Source organism: Pinus tabuliformis, chromosome 9 (genome assembly GCF_031772625.1).
Source record: "Pinus tabuliformis cultivar Carrire ecotype Pingquan chromosome 9, CPIR1, whole genome shotgun sequence".
Classification (NCBI taxonomy): domain Eukaryota; kingdom Viridiplantae; phylum Streptophyta; class Pinopsida; order Pinales; family Pinaceae; genus Pinus; species Pinus tabuliformis.
Genome location: NC_142307.1, coordinates 739,964,312 through 739,977,824, shown reverse-complemented (window position 1 = coordinate 739,977,824; position 13,513 = coordinate 739,964,312).

The window sequence follows — 13,513 nt, the reverse complement described above, 5'->3', positions numbered from 1 at the left end:
AGATTCTGGTGTCTTTTACGAATATATTGTCTTTTTTCCTTTTAGTTAGGGCTTTGTATATTTTTATCTTGCCAATTTTAAGAGATTCATCAACAACTTCCTTACTTGCAGTAATAATTTAGGGTAAATACATAACCCTAAATTATTACCCCAGAATTTAAATTTTTATTATCTATTTAATAATTAAGTCTTTATTTTCCATTTAATAATTATTAATAATTAAATTAAAATTTTAAAAAACTTATTCCAAAATAGATAAATTAATTGACATGTGATTACTTTAATTTACTTTTATATTAACAATGATCCGAAAGATAAATAATTAAATTAGAATTTAAATATTAGTTAGTCTCATTAAAATTCATTTTTATGTTATCAAAGTAAAAAGTCCATTAATATAATTATTATTTTATGATGCTAAAATTTATAACTATATAAATTTTTAGTGACTTTATATTTAAAATTGAAAATATAATAAAATTGAAAATTGAAATATATTTCAAAAATTAATTATTTTAATTAAACATAACAAATTATTTTCGGAAACAATTAAAAAGTCTAAACTCATAAATACTTTAATTAAAGTTTTATTTTATGTGAAAATTTATTTTAAATGAACAATATTAAATTATTAATGATGCAATTATAAGATAAATATATATTTTAAATTCAAATATTTAAATAAATAGGTATACATAATAATATTTTAAAATTTTAAAATTTTTAATATATTTAAACATTTATTTAATTATATCATAATATTAGTTTATTAAGATAGTTCAATTGTAATTACGGTGTTATGAAGTATTACATAAACCGTGATATTTAAAATTCAAATCTCCCATAAATTAAATAAAATTATATGCTATTGTGTAAAATTTAATTAGTATTTGAAATATAAATAATTAAATTAGAATTTAAATATTAGTTAGTCTCATTATGTTATCAAATTAAAAAGTCCATTAATAGAGTTCTTAGTGTATGATGCTAATATTTATAAGTATATGAATTTTTAGTGACTTTATATTTAAAAATTAAAATATAATAAAATTGAAAATTAAAATATATTTCAAAAATTAATTATTTTAATTAAAATTTTATTTTATGTGAAAAAATAATTTAAATAAATAAAATAAAATTATAAAATAAATCTATATCTTAAATTCAAAAATTTAAATAAGTATTTATACATAATAATATTTCTTTATTTTAAAATTTTAAATATATTTTTTAATTTATTGAGGTAATTTAATTGTCAACTGTCCATAAGCAATTGATATGTTATAAAATATATTATAAACTAAATTCAAAATTCAAATCTTTCATAAATTAAACCAACAAAAAAAATTATATCATACTATTGTGTAAAATTTAATTAATATAATTAGATTTTAATTTTTTAATATAAAATATAAATTATAAAAACAAAAACTTTAAAATATTCAAGCATTGATGTACAGACTCCTATCTTGAATAAAAAACAATTTCAAATTTCATCACAATTTAAAACTAAATTTCCATGCATCAAAATCTAATATCGTACATTCTTAATACTTTATTAAAAAAAACTCTTTAATAAATAATAACATATTAAAGCGAAACCCTATCCTTTGAATATGCACAAAAGTTGAACTTTGTTTGAAAGGAATCTAGCTGTGAAAGAATATAATAAAGGCACACACTTCCCATAGAATTTAGGTTTGCACAAAATGCAATGCAAGGCAGCAATATAAACCAGATTATCATCATTATCAAAGATCTAGACTACGCTAGACTAGGAAATTAGGAGACATCTTTATTGGGTACCAGTAGTCTTTTTAACTTTAAATAGGATATATTTATCTTATTTAAATAGGATATATTTTATATGAACAAAATTATAAGCTACTATAAAGCTTAAATTTGAAATGAAAATTCTAATAACTTGAGGAAGTTAAGTTTTAAGGGAGAGTTTAGTTTATCTAGTATTTATTGTTAAGTATTTAATGTATTGAAAGGTTATTGGGTTAATTTTTTTTTATTTTTTAGATTAAGTTATCCTAGTTTGGCTAACAAATTAGTCTATCTAAATTTTCTTGTAAATGTAAATATAGATGTAAAACTACCTTAAAAAAATTGTTAATACTCAAATTTATGATAGCCTCTTTGGAGTAGTCTAACCAGGCAGAGGAATTGCCAGGACGGTCAAAAATGGCCGGAATCCCTGCAAAAACATTTCAAAAAATCTTGTACGGACAATGTTTGAATCGTCTTTTTGATGGTGGAAATAGATTCAGCACCATGAAAAACCTCTAGCACACCTAAAATTTTAAATTTTAACAACTGTAATTTGGATTTACAAAAATCCTTGCAGGATTTTCTCTAAATATAACCAGAATTTCCACAACTTTTTGAGCGACTCCTCCAATTCATTTAAACTAAAATAAAATAGAAAAATAGTAAATGCAGGAACTCCTCAGCTCAAACCCCAAAATATCCCCATTGTCTATACAATTTTTTCCCAGATAGTTGTTACAGTTTTTAATTGTGAAATTAGATTGAATGGCCTTGGCGTTGAACCAGGGAGGAATAAAAATATATACCTCCGTACCTGATATAGAAGATACCCAGAAAGCACCCATATGTTGCACAGTGATCCATTATTTGATCGTACACTCTACTTTATAGTTTAAGCAAATACGTACGAGTCTGTCAAAATTCAATAAATTATATACATAAAGATCAGATTTCAATTCATGGGTATGCAGCTCACATGCAAAAGGTGTACTTTCTATTAATATAGAAGAGACTTAGGGTTATACATTACATTTATTTATTCAGTAAAGAGCCATCCCATCAGTTTTACTGTTTTGGAAACGTAGCCACAGAGTCTTGGATTCACGGGACACGTCTCATTTATTAGGGAAAGAGGTCTTACTTTTTATAGAAATATATACCCACTGTCACTTCCTTTTTGAATTGTGCGTCTGCCAGATTATCACGCTGTAAAGCTCAGGGGGGGAATAGCCAGTAGCTCCTGGATCAGAGTGGGACCCTTTGCAATTTGCTACCATTCCATAAATGAAATGGAGACGTGATCCTTCAGAATTACCCTTTTAATCTGCAGTAACTTCATTACTACTTTGTATTGATATTTCTTTTAAATTTTGATGATATATTTTTAGTTGGTTTGATTTATGGAGATACCAATACCCAATTAAACTGCTATATAAATTGTTGAGTTTTGGTCTGAGTATTTTTCTAAGAAGTTGTAAGATTTATGTTTAGATAGACATGTTGTGGGGGAGCCAGCGTTTTTTAGAAAGAAAAAGCTGAATATATTTATATGAGGAATATAATGTTCAAAAACTCCCATTTAAAGAGAAAACCAGATGAAATCACCATGAGAGTTCTCCAGCGAATTAGTTAAGGAGAATTTGGCTGATACATAGAATTCTGGGAGATTATCAAACAAAAACTTGAGCATAAGAGAAACAGGAAGCATATGGTTGTACAGAAACATCATGTACACCTTCCAAAAACAAGATAATAAAAGAAAGACATCCACATAAAGATCAGAGACCTGTCCAAGAATACTTGTTATGAGAAAAGAAATGAAAACTAGAAGTCCGGCATATTAAACTATTTTCAAGTGGGGCATGGAGTCATCAAATTATGAAATGAATTACAAGCATAATTGTAAGACATTAAGAGCTTGTTTAGGCATACTTTCACTACAGGTGGCGCATGGAGTCATTAAACTATAAAATGAACTCTTTAGAAAGGTATCAGGGTGGTAGATCAAGATGTACTAGTATCTTGGCCTTATGGGAATGTGAAAACTTAGATGAGAAAGTTGATGAATTGGAACAAGCCAATTTCTGGGAGTCAAATTTAAGGGGATGATTGTTTGGGTTGTTCTAGTAAACTTGACTCAGTGATGATTATTTTTCGCAATGACTAATAAAATCAAGCAGCAGTCAAGCAACAGTGTTTTTAGACACCGCCACTTCTCTCCTCTTAACACTATGTAATCTTTACATTCTTCACAATACTTCATAACAAAGTGATCACTCATTAACGATACACATTTTTAACCATACGTATAACAAAGCGATCACTCAGTGTTAATACTTCATAAATTTCATCCGTCACACTTTGCACTCCCACCTTCTTCTCATTCTGTCGGTGCGAAATCTCATATGACTTTTGCAATTTCTGACACGCCCAACGAATCTGAAAGGGCATTGGACCAATATACACATTAATTTCTGGCTCCAACCAGGCTCGTGACTCGTGATTCGTTACTGCTCGTGCTTCTGCCAGCAGCAGCAGGATATATTTGAGTCCCCTTGATCATCAGAGTACTGTGCATATTCAGTTCTCAGTCTCATCATCTTGTTGGTTCTGGTTTCAACCTCTTGCATCTTGTTGGCTCTGGTTTCAACCCCTTGCTTCATCTTTGGGCTTTGCTTGGATGGGAGAGCAGAGCATTTTATGTAGCCAAGGATGACTTGCCAACCTCCTTGCCTAGGCAGGGTAGTGGGCCGGTTGTCTTTGGCTACATATCTTGTTCCGCTTCTCATGCAAGATCTGAGATCAAACGTACTCGTTTCAAGAATCCCTGGTCACTCTGTTTCCATATTTCAGTCTCAGGCTCAGTCTAATCACAGGGAAAAAAAAAAAAGAGATATTATGCAGACTCTGTAATTTTCTTTATTGATGAACATTATACTATACTGTTTGTGTAGCTGACCATGAAAACGCAGCAGCACAGGTAAGAACCAGAGGATCAGTCACGTGCCACAGGAGAATAATTAGGATTATTTCACTGTGCTGCTTCATATGCAGGATATTCACAATATTCTATTGGCTGCATCCGGGATTCCCAACTTTGCAATTTCATTGCATTATTTCTGTTTTCCTCACCTAAAAGATCTTGCGGTCAAAGCTCAAAAGCCTTGATATGCTCACTGTTCAACTGTATATGTTCTCCATTCTTCTTCAAAGTTGGGATCCCTCACTATCAGACTCCATAATCAAAACCACAGAAAAATTCATCGTGACTTTCCTCCATTCTTCTTCAAAGTTGGGATCCCTCACTATCAGACTCCATAATCAAAACCACAGAAAAATTCATCGTGACTTTCTTTCTAAAAAAATCTGAAAAAAAAAAAAAAAATTATTTGTACATATTTATTAAACATAATATTGAGATAAATTTGAACTTGTTTTCAGAATTTATTTTTAAAAAATGATTAAATATATTAAAGAAAATGTTAAAAAATATTAATACCAATTATAAAAAATTAATATTAAAATATAATTATAAAATTTGCACTAGTGAAAGTCTATTTCTTTGAGGATTACTAGTGTAGTGACATGGTTTTTATTGCCAATAACAATTGTGCTCACTGCTGGTTTCACAACTGAATTATGATAAACGACCAATATATATACTAATTATATTCAAAATTTAATTAAAAAAATTCAAATATTTTTCAAAATTAAATATTATTTTAAATGATGAAAAAATAAAAATCTTAACAAAAATCATATCACTGAATTAAACAAAATCATAAAACATCTAGATTTAATATTTCATGAAAAAATAAATACATCAAATTCAATTATAATTTCATTTATATTAAGGTGGCAATATAAATTAAATGATTAATAAATATGGATAGGGGTAAGTCCATCATAATCATTAAAAAATTGTGCCATGACACATATCATATTGTCAAAATTAAAACAATCATAAAAATTAACTAAATTAAAACTTTGTTTTAAAGTATTATTATTAACCCCATATGGGGTAATGTGTGTGGAAGAAAGGGACAACCACCCCACTTGGCGAATGGGCAGGGGGATGCTAACATCCCACCCTTGGTGGGTTTTAATGGTACATGATCTGACAACCACCAAGTAGGAAATGGTGCAGAAGGAATGTTGTTGGGAGTAGATGAGCAAGATCACCAACATGTTTAAGCATGCGATGAGAGTTGTGGTATACATGTTAAACATGGTATTGTGTACAAGCTCGTTGCAAAAAAAGCATCTGAAGGAATTGATGGTCTGAATCCATTGATAGGAGGTCGGCCTAAGGAGGAGAACTGATTTGTATATGAAACCTCTTGAGGTTTATGTAAAATTGCAAGTGAATAAATTTGAGTTTTTAAGGCTCTTGTGTCAAATTCATAAACACATAAACATGAATTTCAACTTTAGAAATTGTAGAATATTGTAGACAATACCACCATAACAGTGAACACAAAATAATAAGTGATGAATGAGTTCATCCCTCCTGGGCTACGTCTCTTGATCCAACTTCCAAAAGTTGGGCCTATATCATTATGCCTAGAAAATAGTGATTACATCACATTACAATGCTCAAATGGCTTTAATACCAGCTCCATTGGCTCAGAGCTATCAAAAACCCCTATCTAGCCTCTTTTTCCGTCCAAAAAGACCAAAAACTGAGAAAGCTATGCCTCTTTCTCTCTTTTCCCCAATTCTGCAACTAATCTCCCCACAATTCGGCTGAAACTTAGCTCAGGCACCCTGAATGCGGAAACTGCCCACTAAACCTAACACGATTCCCACTTGATGGGTGAATTTGTAGGGTGGATAAGGGTGCCTTTAAGCCCCCAGTCCTGAAAACTTTGATCACGTGGCTCTTTCGGACCGAGTTGAGGGTCGAGTTTCTAGGGCTCTATTGGCTGGCGCACACTCCATTGCCATGCACCATTTTGAAACTCCATGGGACTCGGGGTTGGCCGCCCCTTCAGCTAACTTCGTTCTCTGTGCAAGTGGTCGTGTGGGTCCCAATGGGACCTAGGGCTGGCCCCTTAATCTTCCTCCGCTTGCAGTTATCATACCTAGTTTCATGGCGGGTTTGGTTGTAGTTAGGGCCACGGTTGTGGTGCGTACATGGGGTTGGGCTAGGGCCTAGCCCGACCCCCTTCCCCTAACCATGCACATATAACAATTTAAATAAAACTTGCGCCATATGTTTATTAAGAAACATCGTGTGGTCCGTTGGTTGAGGTCGTTGTTGGCTTGGACAAGGTCTAGTGTTTGACTCCCTCGGAGGTGCATTCGACCCTTAACCAAATTTTTGTGGCCATCGAGGTGCCATGTGGCAACTTATGGTTGGTCCACATCACCACAATCATCCTCGAATCAAATTCGACCCAATCAGCACCAGTAGAAACTTGCCAAGTGCTGCACTTCTATTGGCTCGTGGAACCCATTCACCCTGCCAAGTCAGCAGGCCCAATCCTTTGTATGGACTGCTCACTGGGCAGCCTACACTACCTTCTTTTTTTTAGTTTAGTTGTTTCCAAAATCGATGAGAACTCGTTTCTGGGAGCATATGACATCCATTTTCCGGGAAACGAGTTGCACCGGATTCAGAATGACGAGATCTATCCATTCGTTCCATTTTAGATCCATTCCAACAACTTTAATTTTTTAGCATATCTTTTAACATCGGATCACTCCTCCCACTAGGAGATTTTGGACCCCAAAAGCTCTTTATTACTGAACAATTAGATGAGAGTACAACTCCCTCACCCTTCCAGTCTCAACCCACTGGAATTTGCCTGAATTCAACAATTTGAGCTTTTCACGAAAACTACTCTTTTTCCTTGATTTTGAAGACCCTATCTTGCTATTATAGATACCATCTTGCTGCAATTTCTCCGAATTTGCAGAACAACAAATTATTCTTGAAGGAATACACATTTTCCTTCTCAATCATCAATCAAAGGAAACTTAAACAACTTGAAATTCTTCTCACCTCGAACACTATCAACGTGATGATGTTTAGCTTGTCTTGCCTTGTACTTGGCTCGACTCTTGACCAAGTGTTTTTTCCATTGCCATGCACCATTTTGAAACTCCCAAGAAGAACTTGTGGAACCTATGCCTTCTTTGTCAAATTGATCTGACACTTTCTCTTTGACTTTTTCACTCTTTAGCACTAACATCTTGTTCCCATCAATGTTCAACATTGATGTATGCTACTGCAATGCTTCCTCATCTTGTTTACCTCTTTTAGGAGGCAACATGTTAGAAACCTAAAAAAATTTATTACAAACATTAGAAACCTTAATGAAATCAGAATTTTCATTGGACGCATTTCCTTGAAAGGCCTCATTCACAACATCTTGATGCTTGAACATTAACAAAGAAAATTTTTGACTTGCATTCACAATTTTCTTCATTTGTCCCGCATGCATAAGAGACAAACTCATGTTCTTACGATGCACTCTAACTATATACTCAATCCCATTCTCTAACAAGTGATACTTATTCTCACGCTGATGAAAGATTTTCTCTCCTATCATAAATATATGGGCTTCCCAACAAAATACCATAAATCTCAAGCGGAACTACAACAAGATCAACTTCATCAAGAAAGTTTGCAGTGATTGCAAATCTAAGGATGCACTTCCTTGTCACCGGAAAATTTGCATTCTTACATATCCAGCCGAAAGGATAAGGTCTTGAATGTGGAATAGTTTCTAGATTTAACTTCTTGACTAATTCTTCAAAAATCAAATTTGCTTGAGAACCACTATCAAATATTGTGTCAATTTTGGTATGCTTTGAAACAACTCTAATGTGGAAAAGTTCAATTCTTGTTTCATCATTTTGAGTATCATTAGAACAACTTGAAGAAATATTTCTTGATATGTTCTTACCTTTCAAACCCATCATTGTAACCTTTGTTTCATATCTTGAATCAGAACCTAAGTCATGTTTTATAATTGCAGTTGTTTTCTCCTTCTCTTTGTTTTTAAGTTTGTTGGGTCTCATCTCTGGATGAAGTTTACAGCAATGATCTTCATCATGACCATCTTTCAAACAATGTTTTCATGTGAGTTTTTCTTGCTCCATCTTAATGGAAGCATTCTTTTCCCCCTTTCCCTTAAACTTATCCTTTCCTTTTCTCCAATTTCAAGGGAACTCTCACTTTTCTCATCTGAAATATATTTCCCTCTTGCATCTAGATGTGTGGCTTGTACACAAACTTCATCTAAATTTGTGGGATTGAACATGAGAATAGTGTGCCTTAGGTAACTATGTAAACCTCCAATATACTTTAACAAAGTTTCTTGAGTTGTCAAATCTACACCCAATACTAGTGATCTTCTCCTAAAATCTTGAGTATAGTTTTGAACACTTTGTCCTTTTAATTGCCTAAAATTTTGTCAATCCATAATAGCCTTCTGCATATAAGCTAATGGATAAAATTGTCATCTTAATGCAGTAATAAAATCAATCCAAGAGGTTGAGACCTTATCATGTTTTTTCATATCCTCTTGTGTTTTGGCTTCCCACCAAATTAGTGTTGCACTCTCCAACCTTAATGGACTCAGCTGAATCTTTGTTTCATCATCCTTGATGTTTTGTATCCTACAATATACTTCAAGTTGACGAACCCAATTATTTAGTCTTTCAGCATTAACGTCACCATCATACATAGGAAAATCAAATTTAATATTAAGTTTCAACAAGAGAGTTTTACTATGTCCCTTTGGAGTATATGGAGGTGTTTGTGAAAGGGTTGTTGTGGAAGAGGATGAAGATGAAGGTGAGGATGGAGGTGAAGATGATGGTGGAGAAGATGGTGGTTTATCTCCATTCCATTTTTGAGGCTTGTCCTCATCTCCCCCTTTTCTTCCTAAAGAACCCTCTCCCTTTGAAGGATTGGAGCTCTCTCCTTGCAATCTTGTGTTTCTCTCTTCATAAAGAATTTTCACCATATGGGTCATGTCAAAGAATACTTTTCTGAAAGCCTTCTCATCCTCTGACATATTATCTGGTCCTCCTTCATGTGACAATCTTAGTGAAGCTTTAGGTACAACTTGAGGTGAAATTTATGGTGGAGATTGTGGCAAAATGTGTTCTCCTTGTCCTTGTTCCACCTTAGGGACCTGCAACCACAAGCTTTCCTTCTCCTCTCTTGAGATTCAACCTTGTAAGCATCGAAAGCACTTGCGAACAATTAAATGCTCAAAGAAAATATGAACCTGGCTCTGATAACAAACTTGATCTGTATATGAATCTGCTTGAGGTTTATGTAAAATTGCAAGTGATTAAATTTGAGTTTTTAAGGCTCTTATGTCAGATTTATAAACACATAAACATGAATTTAAACTTTAGAAATTGCAGAATATTGCAAACAATAACACCATAACAGTAAACAAAAAATAACAAGTGATGAAGGAATTCACCCCTCCTGGGCTAGGTCTCCTGGTCCAGCTTCCAATAGTTGGGCCTATATCATTATGCTCATGAAAATAGTGATTAAATCAAATTATAGTGCTCAAATGGCTTCAATAATGGCTCCAATGGATTCATAGCTATCAAAAACCCCTATCTAGCCTCTTTCTGCTCCCAAAACGACCAAAAACCGAGAAAGTTATGCCTCTTGCTCTCTTTTCCCTAATTCTGCACCTAATCTCCCCACAATTTGGCCGAAACTGTCCACTAAACCTAGCACTATTACTGCTCGGCGGACGAATTTGTATAGCGGATATGGGTGCCTTTAAGCCCCCAGTGCCAAAAATTTTGATCACATGGTTGCATAGGACCGAGTTGAGGACCAAGCTTCGAGGGCTTTGATGGCTAGCACATGCCCTTGGTCATGTGGGTCTCCATGGGACTATGGAATGGCCACCGTGGGATGGCCCCCCTCCAGCTGGCTCTATTCTCTGCACACGTGGTCATGTGGGTCCCCATGGGACCTGGGGTTGGCCCCCGTGGTTGGCCCCTTAATCTTCCTCCACTTTTGGTTATCGGACTTGGTTTCATGGCGGGTTTAGTTGTAGTTAGGTTCACGGTTGTGGTGCGTACATGGGGTTGGGCTAGGGCCTATCCATTGGCCCCCCGCCCGCAACCCCCTAGCATTGGGGTGGCCAGGAGCTAGGGCCTAGCCCGAGCCTCTTCCCCCAACCATGAGCATATAATAATTTAAATAAAAATTGTGCCATATGTTTATTAAGAAACATTGTGTGGTCCGTTAGTTGAGGCTATTGTTGCCTTGGATGAGGTCTGATGTTCGACTCCCTCAGAGGTGCATTCGACCCTTAACCGAGGTGCCACGTGGCAACCTCTAGTTGGGCCACATGGCAGCCTGTGGTTGGTTCAAATCACCACAATCATCCTCCAATCAAATTCGACCCACTCAGTGCCAATAGAAACTTGCTAAGTGTCGTGCTGCTATTGGGCCAAACTCAGTCACCTTGCCAATTCAACAGGCCCAGTCAGTTGTATGGACTGTTGACTAGGCAACCCTGCACTGCCTTTTTATTTTTTTAATTTAGTTGTTTCCAAAATCGACCAGAACTCATTTATGGGAGGATATTGCATCCATTTTCTATGAAACGAGTTGCGCCAGATTCAAAATGACGAGATCTATCCAGTCATTCTATTTTCGATCCATTCTGACAATTTTCATTTTTGAGCATATTTTTTAGCACCAAATCAAGAACACATATGCGCATCGCGTTTGAAGGATGAAGGAGAGAGTAGTTATGCTAGCCAGGATATTGTCGTAATTCAACTACAAGAGTATCTAGTGGAGAGAGGATGGACACTGCAAGTCTCAAAGAGCGATGAAAATTGAAGCGGGACAGGCCCAAAGCAATTGATAGGCATCATCACAACATAATCTAGTTTGGCACTATGGTGGATGGTGAATTTTGTTGAAATTCCAAGAAGGACCTTTGCCTTTCAAAGAATGTTACTAAGCAATATTACTACTAGCAACAATTTTACTGGCACATGGTTGCTCCTTATCCTCTTCTTTGGATTCTATTTTGGAATTGGTACTGTTTTGAGTTGCTTGTGGAGAGATTTCGTCCTTTGTTTCTAAGTTCAGTTAATCTTTGTAGTTGTTGATTCCCTTTTAAAATCTAGGAGAATTGTAACGAAGTGAGTGTTTTTTATGTGATGGGATATCGGGGGTGGGTTTTATTTCTTTATGGTATTGGTCGAATTTGTGTTTTATGTTCGGATTGGGTAGGATTAATTAACTTCTTGGAATGGACACCCCAGTGTCAGCCTCTTTTAATGTCCCTTTGTGGTTTGTGCATTAGTGATGAAGTGGTGTCGCTTGGGAAGCTCTTTGGTGGAGTGAGCTCACCTAGGGTTGACGATCTATTGTCGCAGGGGTGGGGGAATAGTTCGTGTTGGCTTTAATAGTGTCTCTTTCCAAGGATGGTGGTTGTTAGGTGCAATTGACTAGCAAAGACTGTTGGGGATATCCTTTTGGAGTTGGGTTAGAATAGTGTGCAGGGGTAAGGGGATTTTCGGGAGGAAGTTTGTCTTTTGGGGGACATCTCCTCAGTTTCTGGTAGCTGCTATTATTTGTTGGGGCCATGAATGTCGGGGGTTAGTCCTTTGGAGCGAGGGGTATGGTCGATGGGAAAGCTCCAACATTTCTTAGGAGGAGGTTTTATTCAAGATAAAAATAGTTGTCGGTTAGAAAATCATGCCACGTTAACAAGCCCATGTCAGACATGGGGCCATATATTATGAGGAGAGATCCCTGCGTGATAACTCCCAACTGCATCAACGTATAAAAAGGTTTGCTTTACGCTATTGTGAACTCATACCATACCAAATTTAGGTTGAAATCACCTAGGTAGAAGGGGAGGTTTCTTCCCACAAAACTTCCCTCTCTAACATCAAGGTGTTGATGGATTGGACAGAATGGACTCCAGATACATGACACACAAAGGTTAGAGCCAACGAGTACATGTAGAGAGTGGAACTGTATTGGAAGAAGAAGTTTTTCCTTTGAATAATTATTCAAGATCGCCATGAATATTGATTGGAAATCATCCATATATTCACTGGACCACCTACACACACCTGCACTCTCTTGATCAGGGGATGGAATGAGTTGAGTGCCACCTAGGCATTCCCCTGCATGCAAGACAACCTCTAGAAGGCCCACCAGACTCCATACTAATGGTTGGGTCTGACTCAAATCCTATGGCTTGATGATTTGTTGATTGTGTTAGCTATCATTTTCTATGGTGTTTCCTATGTATATGGCTAGTCTAGCTTGTGTGTAAATTACAACTTGGATAGTTTTGTATCTTTGGGCTCTCATCTATCTATGTCCTCACTGAGGAGAATCTTTTTTGGTTATGGTTAGGTCTCCCATGTGAGACACTGACAAAGAATATGCAATCTTGGTTGTATATCTCGATTTTTCCAATTAACAAAATTTCACCGTACAAAAAAAATATTATTATCAATTATAAATGGAATTATTATGAGTTAAATATATATACATTTACAAAAATATGTAATAAGAAAAATATAATAAAGTAACAATAAGCAATAAGAGTTCAATAACTTTTTTATACATTACAATTTCTTTTAGTTAAATTGAGAAATAAAAAAGCATAACCAATCTTAAAAGAAATATTTTATAAAATTAAATCTTATCATCTACCTTAATTATTAATAATTAAATTAAAATTTTAATAGTTTATTTAAAATTAAA